General features: G+C 36.7%; 1 long non-coding RNA gene across 1 annotated transcript; it reads left to right on the top strand.

The window, feature by feature from the left end:
* Window positions 1-3,525: 3,525 nt before the first annotated feature.
* LOC132080346 (uncharacterized) lies at window positions 3,526-17,869 on the top strand. Its single transcript, XR_009419553.1, has 4 exons — window positions 3,526-3,612; window positions 16,091-16,178; window positions 17,053-17,114; window positions 17,479-17,869. It is a non-coding gene; the product is annotated as an uncharacterized LOC132080346 (long non-coding RNA).
* The last annotated feature ends 491 nt before the right edge of the window (window positions 17,870-18,360 follow it).

Raw genomic sequence — 18,360 nt, 5'->3', positions numbered from 1 at the left:
AAGGGACTCACTAATTGCAGGCATTTTTCTCTCTGATTTAATAAGAGAGGAAGTTTGAGCCACAGGAAAACAGAGAGATGTTTGAAGTATTTTGAAGCCTATTCCTACCCTTGTGCTCCTTCCAGTCATTGCCACTTGTCATTTTATTTTTCCTAGACAGTGCCAATGGCTTGCAGTGGTCAGGCATATTTCATTGAATCACAGATGTTGTGTGGCTGGAAGGTACCGCTGGAAGCTCCTCATCCAATTTCTCACATCAGGGCCAGCACAAGGCCAGGTCAGTCAGGGCTTCGTCCAGATGAATCCTGAAAAACTCCAAGGAGATTTTCCATAGCCCACTTACTTTGGGGAATTGTTTACATAGGACTTTATTTTTCCACACTACTGACCTCCTTATAACTTTTACGATGAAGCTGACAAGAACTAAACTATTTTCTACTATCTTAAAAGCACCAACCTCTTAAAACTTTCCAATGTTTCTATGCTTCCCCTATATTTTTCACTCCATTGATTTTAATGTCACCAACTTTCAGAAGTTTCCAAATGAAAAAAGTGTTTCTTCTGAGATTTTCTGGGATGTGTATGGTTCAGTCAGGGTGTTAAGTGTAACAAAGTCATCTGCATAATGTGGCGTATGGGATCATTATATGAGCACAACATCTGTGATGTGACTGAGCACAAGTCAGCTTCTGTAATACAAGGCAAAGAGCTGTAGTGTTTGAACACAAAAGTCTTCTTTTATTTTCAAAATTAATGCGGCTTTTATTTTACAGATAAAAGCATATTAGGCACAAATTAGAAATTCATTAAAAAATCCATTAAAAAATTTCTTAAAACATTGCTGCTGCTTTATTGATGTTTTAGTGTCAGTAATTCTGTATGATATGTCAGCCTTGCTCTGACTTTGGATTTTATTGGCAAGCTCATAGTACTCTAGTGCCTGTTGAAAAATATCTGTTTTCTTGATTATCTTTCTGCCATCCCAATTCTCAGATCTTGTGTTATATGCTGCATGTATACAGCAGCTATAAATACAAGCTAAAAGTCACACAGAAGCTGTGGAAAAAATAAATGCATAGTCTATCACATCTGTCAATATCCATTTTAGATATGCTCATAGGTGAATATGAGGACAAGGGAGGAGCTAAACAAAATAGGTAAACTCTTTTTGACAGGAAATAATTTCTACACATTTCCACAAATTGTGGATAAAATCTTAGTAGATCAATATATATGTATCTTTCAGAGAGTGAGAAGAAATCTGGAGAAAAAGGAAGAATTTGTTATGAGTGTCATGAGAGATGACGTCAAAAATCTTTCTGAAATCAAGATAAACAACTTCCACTGGTTTCCCCTTGTCCGCTGAGACAGCCATCTCATCATAGAAGAGTAGTTGGTCAGGCATTTCAGCTTCACGACCATAGGCTGACAAATCCTAATTACTAATTTTGCTTAATATAGTTGGAAATGGCTTCCAGGACGTTTTGATGCAAGACGCCCCCCAGGTAATGCTGTGAGGCTCCCTGGACTGCAGCTCTCCTCATCTTCCATCCTGCTCTTGAAGACAGGAGTGATTTTGCTTTTTTTCAATACCCATGAAACTTTCCCCTTTCCCACAACCTTTCAAGTATCATAATGAGTGATATCATAAATACCACAATGTCAACCCCCTTAATACACAAGGATGCATCCTTGTGCATGTCCAGTTCTTTCAAACCTTTCCTGAGTTGATCCTGCTCTATTGAGGGTATACCTACATTTCTCCAAGCTTTCTCATGGGTTGGAAGGTCCTGGTATCCCTGAGGACAATTCTAGCAAAAAAATAATAAAGCGATGAAGAAGACATTGCGTACTTCAGTGTTTTCCTTGCCCCTGGTCACCAGGGATCTACCCAATTCAATGCTAGCACTTCCCAGTTTTCCCTTTGCTGCTGATATTCCAGTGAAAGCCCTCATCATATGTCCCCAGTCACATTTCCATCTTTTCCAACTGCTCTTTGTTACAAAGGACACCTCAGAATCACAGAATCACAGAATAAACAAGGTTAGAAAAGAACTTTGAGATCATCAAGTCTAACCAGTGAACTAACATTGCCTTACCAGCTAAATCATGACATTGAGTGCCTCATCAAATCTTTTTTCAAACGCCTCCAGGGACAGTGACCCAACCACCTCCATGGGCAGCCCATTCCAATGCTGAGCCACTCTCTTTGTGAAGAATCTTTTCCTCCCCTGCTCAAAGGGTCTGTGGCCTTCCTAAGGAGCATGTATAAAGCTGCCTCCCATTTCTAGTCAAAACACAATTTCCAGATTAGTGACCAAGAGCAAAAGGCAATAATGTTGTTCAAGATTTCAACATGGGAAGGACAGCTTATCTGCAGCTGTTGTACAGACTGTAAATGTGTCACCACCTCTAGAATTTAAACAGCTGGGTGCTTGTCCAACTTCTCATGCCAGTTTCCCACCTGGGAAAAAGTTAGTGACAGCAAAGCTGAGTAGAATCTAAGTGTTCTTTCTGTATTTATAACAGGTAAACAAGCCTTTGACAAGGAGTGGTTAATATAACACCGTTTTAGACCTTGCATTAAAAGAAAGAAATAAGACATAGTCAGAGAAAACTGACTAAGCATTGGGAGTTGATAAGATAGAAAAATTATTTGCAGTTACTCTGGGTTTTCTGCCATTTCTCTCATTACTTTGCTACCTTTTCCCCTCTAAACTGTTTCTAGAGAAATAAAGCACAGTATGTATAATGGTATTATATGCAAACACTCACAGAAATATTATTTCATTACTTGAATTATTTATATATACTTGTATGATTTTTTTTTTCTGGTCTTGAATGAAAGAAAATCACATCTTCCCAGCATTAGAATCAGGTGTGTGCTGCACAGAGCACAATTACACAATTCTCTGACATAATAAAGCAGAATAACCTGAAGGTGTTAAAGAAGAAAAAAAGCTTTTGGGTAAAAATGCATTTGAAAAATCAAGAAGGGTGATTTTATGATACAGTGTCTCTTTTCCATACCTATATAGTTAGTATAAAAATTGACAAGTGAAAACTGGCATTTCATATGCAGAAGTGGTGATTTCTGCTAATGTTTTGTTATAATGAGACTTGTAAAGAACTACATTAGAAATGTCTTATGTGTAGTATGATTTATTTGCAACTAAATTTTTTAGGATATGTCTTTATTGCTCACTTTATTTAACTTCCTGGAAAATTAAGTTTTCTTGCTATCTCCAATTTGCATTCTGCGCCTGTCTTTAGCTAGACTACAGTTCCCAAGGAAAGTTTAATGTCCACAGCACAAAACATTCCTCAACAGGATGCAGGACTTCAGGAAGCCTCCCAGTATAGTAGGAGTCCTAGTAAAATATCTGTATTGTATAAGTGGCCTTGCCCCGATCCTAATTGTTTTAAATGGGCTGCAGCTGTGATGTCCTTAATTGGGCTGCAGCTGTAGCTAGTGAAGATAACTGGGATAAAAGGGAGTGGGTTGGCTGGTCAGGGAGAGCCTGGAGGGAGCCCTGACTAAAAAGGAACCATATGTAGGAGAAGGAGTCTGTGCTGTGAAGATCTTCAGCCATAAGAAAAGACCGAGAGAAGGTATGGGACTCTAGAAATAGGAATACAAAAATTGGTGACCCTGATGTGATGGCAGAGATAAGGCAGCCAAGACCTGTGGAGAAGCATGGCCTTTGAGCCAGGAGCTTGGTAGAAAAGGCAGCCTGAGAGTTGCCAGGGATAAGACAGCCATAAGAAAATGTGGGGAGAAGGTATGGGACTCTAGAAATCTAATAAAAACCAGTAGTGACCCTGATGTGATAGTAGATAGGACAGCTGAGAGCTGTGGCAGCCTGAGAGCGGAGACTCTAGAAATATAAAAACAACATTCCAGTGTCTGGGAATGCCACATATTGGAATCATAATGACATTTAGCCTGCTGCTGCAGAAAAATGAAACCCAGTGATGGGCCTTTGGTGATTTTTTGGTTCTCAGGTAGGAGCAGGAAGGCAAGAAGCAGAGGCACCTGAAGGCCCAGCAGCTTCTGCAGCCCTAGCAGACTGGGGGTTTTCATGCTGAATACTAAAAGAGGATTCCCGGTGCAGCACTGAGTCTGTGCTGACTCAGCCCTGCAGTATCAATTACTTGGTCATCCAAAAAGATGGAGCAGAATTCACACAGACATATGATGCTTTTTAAAAATCTTGTTTGCTAATCCAAATTTTGCAGGAGAGGAAAATAAGATTGCTGAGACTGCAGTCATGAAATGTAACAAATGGCTCCTCAAAATACGGTGCCTTCACTCTGCCAAAGGGAAAGAAATTTTTGGGGGGCTTAATCAGTGGTACACTGGAGAAATTCCTGGTTATTTGTTTTTCCTTTGTCCCTGTTCTTATAGGCCCCTTTTTTATAATCTTCTCTGTGTTTTCCTTGTGTCTGTTGTATATATACTTAATTTTGTGTCTTTCATGTCCTGAAATCTATTCTGCCTAACCCCAAAGCTGCATTTCTTCAGTAAGCAGTGACTGAGCATGTGGTGTCAGGCACATTTAGAAGGTTTTCTTTAGTCCCTTCTGAACAGGTCACCTCCTGCAGAGTGGCTTGGAGTGGGAGGGTTTGGGACTTGACAGCCCCTTTCAAGAGGATGCCAGCAAGCTGCAGAGGGTCCAGCAGAGCACTGGAGAGTCAGGGCCCAGAGCACACGAGTTGTGAGGAGTGATTAACAGAGCTGGGCTTGTTTAGTTTGGAAAACAAGAGGTTAAATGGTAAATAAACTCACAGCAGCCTAAAACTGCTTGAAGGGGACTTGCAAGCATGCTCTTCTTGATTGTGGCAGGCAATGTAAGGGACAACGACCCCAAGCTGAAAGTTCAATGACTTAGATTGGACATTTCTTCCAAGAGCACACAGAGAAGTGTGACAGAATCTCCATCCCTGGAGGTTTTCAAGACTTGTCTCAGAAACAAGGTAGAATATTTTCTGATAAATGAGACTGAAAGTGGAGATAATGGGAATGTTTCTGGAAAGATGGGAGAAAAGGAAAGATTTCACAAAAGGAATCTCTCAAGCACTGCTCTCTAAGGCCAGTTCATCCTCTGATGTTTTAGTTTAAGAATCTGCCATGGAAAAATACAAATGAGAAAAGCAAATCTCTCACATACGTTGGAATAACAATGATGTTTTTAAAATAAGGGGGGGATTTTATCATCAATTTTGTCTTTTTTTGTCATTTTTTTTGTCTCTTCCTGCTGTCTCAGGAAGTTCATGACCACAAGCAGGAAACTGTTTTGTGATAGTAAAGATATTTTTCTTTATTTTGTGATAGTAAAGATAAGTTTCTTTAAAGTAAATGCCAGGTTTTATTAAAAAAAAGTGTATTAGAGAATGATGGGATTTAAACTGATAAGTGACTTATTACCCTTGTCAAGGTTGTAGCTAGAAAAAGGTTAGTAGTGGTCAAATTATTGTGATGTAGACCACCCAGAAAAGCAAAATATAAGAAACCATTATATTATACAAGCATAAAGAAATTAATCACTTTACCATATTAAACACAATCTTTATTCTCCTGCCTTTGACAGCTGTCAAATCATCAAACACAACCCTATTTTTTTCAAACACTAAAACTGCACTGACCTACCATTTTGATAAACCCTTTCATATTAATCAACCACTGTATTAATATCTTCACAGGATAAAACTGGGGTTCAAGTAAATGATGCAGAATTTTGTGCTTTTGAGAATTGCAGGGATTCTGGTTTTGGTTAAAATACCTCTCTGAAGCCATTACTTTCTGCCACGTCCTTAGGACTTTTTAAAAGAAGTATGTGTGATGAGAAAACAGCAAGTCAACATAGCAGCTGCTCAGAGATGTAGTAACAATTCAAAACCAAAGCCTAAAATTTGAGGCTTTTTATGTGGGTCTTTTCTGTGGATTTTGTTTTTTTTTTTTTTGTTTTGTTTTTAGCATCTTGATCTTTGACAGCTTAAAATATTAATTTCAATAAGCATTCCCTCTCAAAACTAATAAATTTTTAAGTAACCAAGGGACATATTAAAGCACCTTTTGGTCCTTTTTATGAGGAAAGTGGAATTAAATTTAATTTTTCAATCCCTAGTGACACATTCTCTGACAGAAAATAAATTTGTATGATTTGCAAGTGGGTAGTTTATTGATATGGAGGGTCTCTCCATTTCAGTGGAGAAAATGTATCAAGCTGCTCTTATGTGAATGCTGCCAAAATCATGTCTTGATAACGGGTAGCATAAAATATGATTTACCTAATCCATTTTAAGGTTTACTAATTCTTGATGGGATTATAAGAACATCTTTGGAACTAGTGCTGCAAAAGAAATAATTTTTACCATTTTATATAGCTTTACTGAAGTTTCAAGGATTGTCCCACTGTGGAGTAGGCGGAGCCAAAACCTAGCAAGGACTGCAACAATGAGTGAGACAGTGCAGAAGACCTGATGAGCTTCAGAAGATAAATCTCAGCTGGAATGTGATCTGTTGAATTGGATTTCTGTTTTGCCAAATTTGACCTTTAGTCTATGATCTAGGTATTCTTCTCATGAAGAGGACTCAGTCATGTCAGTATCGGGCAGCCAAGGCTGCTTACTTTGTTTTGTCTTGTATGACTTCCTATTTTTATTTTTGGGGTTTTCTAATTTTTATTTTAATATTCAGTATATTATTAACCAAAGCAGAGGGTCTGATCTAATTCAGTTTTGACTTAGATGAATGATCTAAACCCTGAACTGTGCAATTATTAACTGCTGCACTATTTCTGATGGATCAATATTTTCCAGTATGTGAAAAAAAACACTACTTTTTTAAAAAAATATCATGCCTGGTTCTCCATAAAACTGACTTTTGGCTAGTTAAAGAGCATGATGGCTGTATGATTTTTGTATAGGACACTGTGGTAGTACACTTTGTTAGATTTTTAGCATCTAATGCTTATGGGCATACCCACTTGGATTGCAATCTCAGCTTGAATATGACCAACATAAAATGAATCTATTAATGCACACTTGGGTGTTAACAGAAATGATTTTCATTCTTCCTTGAGCCCACTAAAATATTTGTCTCAGTGCTATTAATGAAATATTCACTCTAGTTAGATTACTTGAAGTTAAGCATTTTTGTAATTAGTTTTAATGAACATCCTTTCTTAAATAGTGTTTATTTTCCATCTTCCTTTTCTCTCCTACTAAATTATCTTCATCCCAAGCCACAAATTTTACTTTTTTCCCCCAGTTCTCTCTCCCATTCTCCTGGAAGGGCAGGTGGAGGTGGTAGGAAGAAGCTCAGCAAGCGAGAGGTTGTGTTGTGGTTATCATCCCACTGGCATAAACATAAACTGTCTTTTTTAGCAACCGACATGGGGCAAGAAAGGTTGAGATAATGGCAGAACATATGAGAATCTGTTAAATAAAATTTGTTATAAGCATTCATTATATTAGTTTTGGTAGTTGCTGGGGTTGCCAGTAGAGAAAACTGCAGCTTTTGCCTCCAAGTTCCCATTAGGAAATCATGATCACCCTGGCCCTTCCTGAAGTGTCCACTCTTCTATTCCTCCCTGGCACACAGGGGATGCAAAAGATGCAAAAATATGTCTGTTACATGATTTCTGTTTTTCTAAGAAGAAAAAAACTTAAGAAGAGTGCCAACCTTGCAGATATTTTGTTCAAATATGGTTATTTACATAGACTCACTTCTTGGTCTAAGTCAGATTTTTAATTCTGTACTATCTGCCTTGATTAGATTAGTAAAGATATAAATGTAAATTTCATTTTATCTTTTTGAAGGACACCTTGTAATGAAATTATCCATGAACTGATCTTTGCTATGTGTCTGCCCCTGTTAGCTTCTTACTGCTGGGTGCCAAATAAATGCATGCATTATCTTTTGAATTTGTGTCAGTGTCAACTCATGAACACTGTTTGCCTAATAATTTTATTCTCAAAATGGTTGCCTTTTCCACCACTTAGCAGTTAGGTTTTGCTTAATATTCACTAGTTTCCTTCTTTGTTTTGTTGTTTTTTTTTTTTTTTTTTTTTTTTAATGAGAAATGATAAAAACTAAGAGCTGGGATGAAATGCCCACCTTTTTATAATAATTCTTATATTTATGAATTCAAAAAAATAATCAGCACTTGGAAGTAACCAGCAATATAAATAAAAAAAGAATTAGGAAGGGTTCAGCAAGAACTTGTGAGTTTTCTCAAGGCTTGTTGAGCACAACACTGTACTGGGGTTGTCTTTGGTGAGTTGTGAATACATTCTTGCAGCAGCTGAGGCCTGGAGAGGGGGTGAGAGGGCAGGAGCTGTGATGGGGAGGTGAAACACTGGGGAAGGAGCACAGAGGCAGGTTGGTGTCAGTGCTGTGTCCCTGCCCATCATGGGCCATTCCTGGCAATGCTGTGAGCCCTACCAAGTGCTTGCCCCTGCCTCCCCTATGTGCAGGCAGTAGTAATGCTTCCATCCTGAGAACTCTTCCTCTGCTAATGCGGCATTTTGTAGGAGCTGATGGTCTTCTCAGGTCCTGAAGGGGCACAGGAAAAGGTTGGAAGACTCTTTTCATCCTGATCCTGGTCATTTTAGGAGCTGTAGGATCCTGTACAATCAAATACTGAATATGTCTTTTAACTATGCAGAGGTGTCCCTTGCTTGATGTAACAGTAATTGGCACCAGGCGTGGGAAGTTCCCCTTTCAAATCTGCAACTGCTAACTTTGAGTTCAAGGAGGATTTTATCCTTTTTTCTTTTTTTTCTTCTTTTTTTTTTTTTTGCTTTTCTCCTACAGATCACTTTGTGACTTTGTTTTTCCATTATCAGAAATGTGTCTGCAGAACTGTCGCTTAGCAGTTAACCCAGGACACACCAGTGCCTCTGATCTCCCCAGCACTTCCCTGGGGTACCTTAGCTCTTCAAAGATTTTGCCTTTTGTAAGAGAATTACTGAGTTTGTTATAGTGATGTTGGAAGGGGTTTTAATTTCTTAGATGTGGATGAAATATTCTCTTGGCCTTCTAACAGTGTAATTCATCACAAACTTTGGGGGAAGGACACGGTGGAGAACTAGAGACCTAAAAGGCTGATAATCATGTGATCCCGTAGACAATAAATGAGATATTTGAGGGAAGATATTCAGAAAAATAATGTGAGATTTGTGTTCAGTGGTTTTGTGACAGCACTTCAAACTAAGTTCTCTAAACTCATCCCTTACTGTGCACACATCAAAACACTAAAGAGGTTTTAGAACCCAGCAACACAGCATGGGATTTTCTAAAAGAGAGAAAGCACAAAGTCACATAAAGATGACCAAAAATTTGGGCATCGTGGACAAATCTCGGTCTATATTGCCTTTGCAGGAAATATCTTATGTCCTGGATTTGTTTTAAAACTCTTAAACAAGTGTCTTTCTAGGTGGCAGCAGAGGACAGTCTGTCACTTTGCAGGAATTCCATCCTTCCACCCCTTTGGAAGCCCCATGGCGTGCCTGCTCCTTGCTCCTTTGAAGCAATCTGTATCTGTTGCTCACTGCACTCTAAAAATCTTCTGTTAGTGAACAGACACTTGGATGTCTCCAGGCAAAATGGATTTTCCCCTTCTTTTCTGAACAGTCCACCTGTCCTGAAGTGCAGTAATAAATTCTGGATTTTCTGCAATTTTCCCTGAAAAATTCCAATTAATCATTGCATAACAACTCTTATGCAAGTGGTCTCTGTCAAAAACTAATAATCACTTTTATGAATGCACTGCAAAATGTATACATGTGGGTACATGATGATTCCTTTAGTAATTAGGAAACATATTTTGTTGCTTTTATTTACCAGTCAGTTTTTCATTAACTCAACCTTTTCTCATGACAGCCCTATGGAAATGTGGTATTGTGAATTTGGGAACCTAGAAAGATTTAAATTAAATGTATTTTATTAGGCTTAGCTTCAGAGCTTCTCACAAGCATCCCTTTGAACCAGTGAATTGCTGACATGAACATTATGTGGAATTGCACACGCAACATGCTTTTTTTTCTGAAAGATATTTCATACATGCATTTTTTCTAAAGTTTCTGCTTTTGAGTCAGAAATATCTGTGCTAGAGAGGATAAGCTGTATAACACAGTTCTGTAATCACTGAAGCTGAAGCTATACTTTCCAATTAATGACTTTTTCCAGCTCTCTAGCTAGTGGTCCAGACTAAAATGAAGGAATTTAATAATTTTTACACTAAAATTATTACTTAATATGCTTTTCTATTATTCCTTTGACTTGAAGGCTTAATGAATGAAAGGATTTTTAAATTAATTGTGAGGCAAGAAGCTCTAGTTAAACTGATCCTAGCTTCTCTGGCAGTGATGCTTCATAAATATAGAGTTCCAAGTTCTTATGCCTTAAATTGAAGATAGGCTGCTAAACCTCCTTAGAAGCCTCTATTACAGCAATGTGTTCAATGAAGCGGTATTTCTTAAGGATTTTTTTTTTTTTTTTGTGCTGTACTCAACTATATTAAAGAAAATTCTAAAGAGAAATGTAATGTTTAAGTAGTACCAATAATTTCCACTGATTGTGTTACCATCATTGATATTAAACTGTAATGAATAGGCCAACTGCAGTACTGGGAGTTCTAAAATTTATTTTAAAATGAGATTGCACCGCAGCTTTCCAGACAGTGAGAGAGAGAGTTTTTGAATTCATAATGCTTAATTGCTGAAAAAACAATAGTGGCAGAAAGTGCAGCACTGGTCACAGTAGAAATACACAACAATTTTTGCTCTAATGCAACATCACAGCAGAGAGCTTTTGTTTACATGTGAGTTTGCATTTTCTGCTTTGACCCCATTGTTTCTTTCTCATAACTTCTCAGACCATTATATTCTTAGTTGAAATATCTAGTCTGATTTAATTTATGAAGTAAAGTATTTATTTTGGAAAAATGTACATTAAAAAGAATAGAGAATAGGAAAAGTGTTTTCTACACAAGCTGCTCTGGAGCACATTCCTGAAGGCAAAAAAATGCATAGAAAAAGGCTCAGCAGGTTAATTTACCTAAAGAAGTTTCAATTTGAATGTTTATTAAAAATTATATTTTTGAAAAATAACTTAAAGACTATATTAATTTTCTTTGAAGACTGTGAAGCATAGATTTGTTGGAGTGGATATCAGAATTTTTAGACTTGTCAATTGAGAAATCATTGTGAACAATATTGGAAATAAAAAGACAGAAAAAAGAAATGGAAGCATTTGTGTACTGTATTACGGTACAAGATTGTGTACACCAGTTGCATTAGGATTTGCTTTGAGGATAAACATAAAGTTGTAATCAGGCAAGGAAGTTTTGAATAATGGAAGATACTGTAGGAAGAAAGAATTTTGTTCTTAGCAGTCTCACGAGGGGACTGCAAATACTTCTTAAGGGGAAGAGTGGGACTGCAGTAACAAAATTCTATTGCCTGCCTAGGTGTTTGATTTTGCTATCTTGAATCGGGCAGGAACCATCACAAGAAGCAGCTGAAGTTTTAGTGATTGCAGTAAGACACTCCCAAAGAACTGACTCTACACTTGGCTTCCTATGGCATGTAGACTATTTCCAGTGATGAAGTGAGTCTTGGTTGGGTTGGTGATTTATAGATGTAGAATTGGCACCAGGTTTGGAAAAACAGGTTGTTAGCAGCTATTAGAAGAGAGTTGAATGATGGTAGAGTAAATCTGTGAATTCTAAAGAGTGCATTATGGAGAACTAAGATTGTTGTCATGGTTTTTAAGCCTATTATTAAGAAGTTATTATAATTCACATAAGTTTTTTCTATTGTATATACTCTTGAAAATACTATTGATAACCTTTCAGAAGTCTTTGAGTTTGGAAAAGGTGAACAGACATGTTGATTAAGCCTTGAACAGATCTAATGGGAGCTTTACTGGAAAAGAAAGAAAATTAATTATGATCTAATGACTATTGTGAGGTTTTTGAGTCAAAACTTCACACTTGGAAGGTGAAATAAGGACTCCAACTTTTAAAAAGAAAGTCTTGTATTATATGCTAAATCTTATTTAGGACTTCCAAAACCCTCTTTGGTCTTCTGGAACTAATGTAAGAAAAGATAAAATTGAATGGTATAATTATGAGAACATAGATCAGGTTACTGAGTTTTTTGGACAGAGGGTGGAATAGTTGACTTGATTTAAATTGTTGCTTCAAATTTTATTCTAACTCACTGACAATGATCAGTGACTATGCAGAGAAGCAAAATAGTGTAAAATTGTGTTGTGTTTTTCTATAGGCAGGGTAAATTTGTTTGTTCACCTTACTCTAAATGATCCGTACTCTGCAATTTTAAAAAACAGTGTATCTTTTAAATTAAGTTGTGATTTAATGGTTCACTATGTGCAAATAAAATAACACTTCTTTCAATCCAAGACACCACATGAATCTAGGCACATGATGTTAACAGGTATTTTATTCAAAATCTGTAAAAAGATTTACCTGAAATTTGTTTGTTTGAAAGGAAAATATTGAGAAATGGAAATGAAATCTTAGCCTGTGTATATTTGCATTCAGAACTACATTGACATACAAATCCCATCATTTTTAGAAATGGTGGTGCGTCCAGTTGGTATAAAACAATATGTATCTGATGCATACTCATACCTCAGCCTCTACTTTTTCTCATTCCTTTCTTCTGTTTTCAGTTTGGTTCTCTTTGATGTCTGCTTTAGCAGTGTCTGGATGGCAACATTAAGATGTTGCAGCTGATAGAGTAGCAGGAATTCCAATTAGAGTAAAGATTTCCTCCTTATCTAAGTGAGCTTCTTTTGAGAGGTTCCTCATCCTTGGACTTGACATCTCTTAAAAAAATGCATTTTATGCTCAGGTAATACAAGGTGCAGAAGCCATTTTCTGACAGCTTTCTCTTGTTAGTGAAAAGGAACAATTTGATATACAGAATACTTCACCCAAGGCCTTTGACTAAAGGTTGGGAAAAAAACCTATGAAGCAGCATGAGGACTGCCTAAGATTTAGCAGTCTGATACTTTGGACAAAGAATAATATTTAGCTCCTAACAAGTAAATGATTACTGCAATTTCAAAATCAAATATGAGACATGTAATGTGTTTTTTTTAACTTCTGTTGGCATGCTGGCATTATACAGAGAACGTGAAATAAACACTGAGACTTCTTATCAAATGCAGTTTTGGATTTGACCTGCTCTTAAGGCTGGATGAAGTGATTAATCCAGTGTATTTCTTCTCTCTTTAGAACAACGAAGTACTTAAGCAAAATTATTTCTGTATTTATATGTTGAACCAATGCAACTTAACATTTTAAAGCACTTGGAAAAGCAAATATGAGCACTTGGGTGGTCCTCAAAACAGAACGTCTTCGGTTGATAGCAAATGGGCTCTGTGATACTGCAGCAACCTATAATTTTTTTTTCCAGAGTTACCATAAACATGAAGAAATCTAATTGAGTTTTCTTCCCCAGTCCTGTGTACACAGCTATAAATTATAGCTGTATACCAACATAACATTTTTTATTACTTTCATGAGATACTTCCTCTTTCCTATTGTTTTCTTTTGCCTCAATCTCACATTTCACATTTGTGTTTGAAGCACTACTGACAATCCTCTGTGAAGCATCAAAATAATTCTGTGTATTCATGAAGATGCAAGTTAAATAGAAATTTAATATTGCTTTGAGTAAACCACCAGGCTTCTAAAGAGTGTTTATTTCTCCAGAGCTGAATTTGGCCCTATATTTTAAGATCTGTGGTTTTCCTGTAACACACTTTAAAAATCAGAAAATAATCTTCCAATATGGAATCTGTACTGTGATTTAATTTGATTACTAGCCCACTGCATGATTTAATATGCTGTGATTATATGATAAATGTAATTAATACAATATAATGAACCAATATAGATTGCCTGATAGTATTACAATTTGACAGAGAAGACTGGCCTTCAAGCCACAAAATACTCATTATGGTGTAGCTGATAAATTTAATGTCAGACCAAATAATTATTTATGTTTATCAAGACAAATAAGAAGACATATAGAAACTTATTTCTGTATTAAATTCCATTCACAAAATAGCACAGAAAACTTTTCATAGAATCAGAGAATATCTGGAATTGGAAGGGACCCATATTTTTACAGGCATTATGAAACAGCAGACAATTAAGGATACAATGTTAGATAAATAAGCAGACTGTAATGGTAGAACTTGGTTTTGGATTTAATAATTTATTTGAAATTTAATCTTTGTCATATAACTAAGTAGGAAGAGGACAGTTTTGCAAATATGGCTTTGAATGGAGTAGCAACATGTAACTTGTGGTGACTTTGCCATCTTGAATTAGTAAATTCAGTTTATTTTGCCTATTACAAGACATAAGTAGCAATAAAATCACCATGAAGAAACTCCTCATAATATCACTGTTCCAGACAAATAAAAACTTTAATTACAATTACTAAACATGCTTTAACTTAGTATACAAAAAGCTCTACTTAATGGATATAATGCTTCTATATGCAGAAATAACATTGCCTGATTTCTGTATGCAGGTTTAGGTATGAGAGTGTTTGCTGTTTGACTGTGTTAGTTAATTCAAATTTATTCCTTACCCACATACAAGTAGCTACAAAGAGAAAGTGCACTGAACACTTAATTCTGCTCCATGCCGCCTTTCTCCAGCTGCCTCCAGAAAAGTTACAACTATTTTTCAAACAATTCTGGTAGTAATCTGTTACCTGTCTCCTTCTCTTGTGGCATTCTCAGAATATCAGTTGGTTCACAAGTTGAATGCCTGAGCTAGAGTCAGTCAAATACCCTGAGCTGGGATTGTCACTTGTTGTGAAGCCAGATGACAAAAAGCAATTCTGGTGTGATGTTCTGGGAGCCTTTTAACACTCCCTGCTGGAGGCCTGCTGTTTATCTTCTTGTTGAAACATCTTTATTGTTTTATCCTTTCAAAATGTAGCTTTTTATTTACTCATGGGGTGTTATCTGCCACTCATCCAAGCTTCATGCTGCTTTGGTAATTAGCTAGTTTTGATCAGAAGCCAAGAAATAAAAGGTGAACCCTGCCATGAACTGAAAAGAGATGGCTGAAGTGGAATTAGGGATGAGTGTTGGAGACCCGATTCTCAGCTTCTCAAGTATGCAGCTTCAGTGCTAATGGACATATTCAGAGTGCACTGACCAAGAACTTAATGTGGTCCTAAGGTGGGGCAGCCACGATGGGTGGAAGTACATAGGGACTGTATTTTTCCCTGTGTTAGGGAGTACTACAGATGGTCTCTGAAAATATCTAGCTGTATGTGACACTGCAGCATTTATATCTTGATTCTCTAACAATGTTTTCCTGCTTCTGATATCTTGTCACTGACATCTTCCTGAGAAAGGGCAACATTTAAGGAGAAAAGAGGAAAAGAGATGGAGACAATGGATGTTGTAGGACACCTCAAGAAAGAAGACCTGCTTAAATTGTGGCCACAGTGTGACAGAGATTTAGATTACATAAATTAGTTAAAGACTTGTTGAATACACTCCTAAAGAAAATAGTTCCAGCCTTGATAGTCTGAATGTGTGTGGTGGGGTCCCAGGAAGAGGGAAAAGACAAGGATCTGACTCTGTGTTTCAGAAGGCTGATTTATTATTTTATGGTATACATTATATTAAAAGAAAATGATATATTAAAACTATAATAAAAGAATAGAAGAAAGGATTTCATCAGAAGGCTAGCAAGGAAAGGAAGGAATGATAATAAAATCTTGTGACTGACCGAGAGTCCAGGACAGCTGGGCTGTGATTGGCCATTAATTAAAAACAATCACATGAGACCAATCACAGATGCACCTGTTGCATTCCACAGCAGCAGATAATCATTGTTTACATTTTGTTTCTGAGGCCTCTCAGCTCTCAGGAGAAAAAAAATCCTGGCAAAAGGATTTTTCATAAAATGTGTCTGTGACAAATGTGTGCTACCAGGATGCCTAACATTTTCAGAAGACAAAACATTGAAAATTGATTGTATCTTTTAATTTGTATCTTTTTAATTTTTGTTTTTAGGTATGACATCTTTCACCAGATATCTGACAATATTAACAAGTAACAAAGAAGGAGGTTTTCAGCTATCATAGTAAAGACCCATGAGTAGGTAAGCAGGGGGACAGGAATAGGCTCAGACTGGGGAATGGTAACTGCAGTTGGAGTCCAGTGATTGTACTTACAATCTTTCCTGTAATGAATAATCCCACTGAAATAAAATGAAATTCTCAACATGAATAATGCAAACAGTGTGTTTTAATTTAGATGAGCTCACAAGTCAGGGTTTTTTTGGTAGAATAATATTTTTGAGCCCATGAATAGCATTAATAATTTCAAGAATTAATGAAAGTTGAGAATTTTAATTTGAAGCTATTATGGACTGTTTAATCAATTAAAATGCACATGGGACATTTTGTCCTTTTGAGACATGGCAAACATTCTGAACAGCAAGATGACATGGCCTCCCTGTAGCTTGTGCATAATTTTTAAAGGTGTTAGGCATGCCTTGGCTAGTGTTATTTTGAGGAAACTCTTTAAACATGCTGCATCTGGTTTGTGTATATGTATTTTGCTAGAAGGCAACACAACTCTGCTATCTCTTTTTTCAAAAACTTTGGGCTAAAACTCCTCAGAGATTTAGACTGCTGGAGATTTAGTCAGACAGTATAAAACTACCAGCCCAAAGGCTGTCAGTTTCAGGGCCTTACCAGTGAAGATATATGATCATTCTGGTTAATCTGGAATGTTTTCCATCAAAGGGGACTGTATCTTTAAAAAAGGTCACCTTGGCAAGCAACTTGTCCAGAGGATAGTTGTTCTGAGTTATTTCTGATAAAGAAGTCATCCAACTCCTATCAATTGTGGGACAGCAGAGACATTCCTTAGGAATTTTTTAGTGATTCAGGCCCAGAAAAATCTATTGATTATCTGCATGGATTCACGTAGAAGATTCATTTAGATCAATATCCTGTTTCTGTCAGCAGGCTTCCCCAAATTGTTCTCCTGGCACTCAGCATGCAGTGACACTGAGGTTATTGGAATGGAGGTAATTTCTATTTTCCATATCCCTCAATGGATTTTTCTACCATCCTTTATACAGAAAATGTCAGTATTTTTCACCTTCAATTTCTTCAGGGAAGGAGTTTCACAGCTGTACATTGCCTGCAAAAGAAGAGCTCTTCCCTTTGTCTTTTATGCTGTTGAAAGGCATATTTGCTGTCCCTGGTTCTTATGCCAGCAGATAGAGTGAGCTTTTGACTGCTCACCTTTTCCATGTCACACATGACTTTATAAACACACCATTCTTGTCTCTGTCATCCCTCTGGCCAGAAGTTAATCTTGTCCTTCATTCTGCATACAGAAGCCCTTCCAAATCCTTGCTGTTTACACCAATTTAATTTTCCTTTCAGATTGCAGGTACAGTTTTTAATGGAGAGACATTAATTCTACGCACAGGATCTCAGAAAGTGGTGCACCATGGATTTACACCACAGCCTAATAATGCTTTCTGCTTTGTTCTCTGTTACTTTCTTAATTGTTCCTGACATTTAATTTCCTATCTTGACAACTATTGAATAATATTTCTCAACCCACATATATGTTCCAGTCCCACAATAGCATCAGATCAGAGCCAATATTCCATGAAGAGTCTGTGATGTTTTTACAAATGTGCATATATTTTTGTTTATCTACATGGAATTTCATATATTGTTTTATTGCCCAGTTCTTCAGAATCAAGTTCTTCTTCATAATAATTTCCCATCTTTAATATATTGAATAACTTCATGTCATCAGCAAAAATTTGAATGTAGTCTCTTTGCGACTTCATAATGAATAGATTACACAGCATAAGGAAGAAAAATGATAACTTCATAAGATGTATATTATGAAAAGCATTTGGAAAATTTAAATAGGAAATTTAACTATTTAGGAAAACTGATCATGAGACTATTTTACCCTTTGACAGGACTTTCTAAGGATCTGTAGACAGGACAGTGTTTTTTAGTAGACTTGTTAATATTCTTGAAGAAGAAAATTTTCTTGGACATGAGCCGAAGTGTCTTCCAGGTGTCAAAATAGTGGTAGCAGTTTTCAAAACAAAATATATGTTAAGAACAATTATTCAGAATTTACAAAATTATGCACCGGCTAAACCATCTCTGTAAGAAATAGGTATTGTTACATAGGAAGGAGAAAAAACATTGGAAGGGTGAAAGGAGCTGAATGGAGAGAAAAACAGAGATGGAAAACAAGAAAAAGAGAAGCTGGGAGAGATGAATAGATACTGACCA

Source organism: Ammospiza nelsoni, chromosome 1 (genome assembly GCF_027579445.1).
Source record: "Ammospiza nelsoni isolate bAmmNel1 chromosome 1, bAmmNel1.pri, whole genome shotgun sequence".
Lineage (NCBI taxonomy): Eukaryota > Metazoa > Chordata > Aves > Passeriformes > Passerellidae > Ammospiza > Ammospiza nelsoni.
This window is presented reverse-complemented; position numbering and strand designations above follow the sequence as displayed.